Source organism: Chrysochloris asiatica, unplaced genomic scaffold (assembly GCF_000296735.1).
Source record: "Chrysochloris asiatica unplaced genomic scaffold, ChrAsi1.0 scaffold00047, whole genome shotgun sequence".
In the NCBI taxonomy this organism is placed as follows: Eukaryota; Metazoa; Chordata; class Mammalia; order Afrosoricida; family Chrysochloridae; genus Chrysochloris; species Chrysochloris asiatica.
The window spans coordinates 6,183,298-6,184,266 of NW_006408565.1; positions in this window are offsets into that span (position 1 = coordinate 6,183,298).

Sequence of the window (969 nt, forward strand, 5' to 3'; positions counted from 1 at the left end):
GAAAATTGGTCAGACTAAAGTGTCAGATAAGAAAGAGGCAAATTCGCAAAGGACATAGTTATGACTCACCAGTACTCAGGTCTCTTTCTGGATCCACTGGAGAACACATATCTCCATTGCTGTGATGTTTGGGGTGATCATGAGACTTTCTTTGGCTAATGAAATGTGAATAGAGGTGGTGAGTGTCCCTTCCAGATGGGAACATTTAGACCCAATGCACAATGTCCTGCCCTGTATTCCTTGTCACAGTGACTGTAGAAGCACATTTTGAGATGTTGGTGTCATGTAGAAATGGAGTCTCCATCAATCCAGGTGCCTGGGCATCCATGAGGGACAAAGTCTTCACTGCTGACAACATAGCAAGAATGAGAAATAATCTTTGTTGTTTGGAGGGGTTTATTATTGCCTCATATGCTACCCTATCCTGAGGTCACACTGAAATAAAATCAATTATGATAACACATATTTATGTGTAGACAGAAAAAGAATGAAAAAAACACATCAATACTTTAACAGTTACTATCTTTGGGAATTCTGATGTGGCGCTGAAGGATAAGCAAGCACTGGACTACTAACTGCAAGATCAGTGGTTCAACCCACCCTCTGATCCCTAGAAACACTATACAAGGTCACTATGAGTCAGAACCAACTTGAGAGTACTTAAGAACAACATCTTTAGGAGATATACCATATAACCTACATATTCTTTTATATACATTTTGTACTTTACAAGTATTTCACAATAACTACACATTACTAGACTACACAATACTACACAATAACTAGACTACATCTGTGGAAAGAGAAGATGGAAAAGCTCCATATCATCAGTGAAGACAAGGCCAGGGGCAGACTGTGGAACAGACCATCAATCACTGATATGCAAATTCAAATTAAAGCTGAAGAAAATGAAAACAAATCTACGAGAGCCAAAATATGATCTTGAATTTATCCCTTCTGAATTTAGAG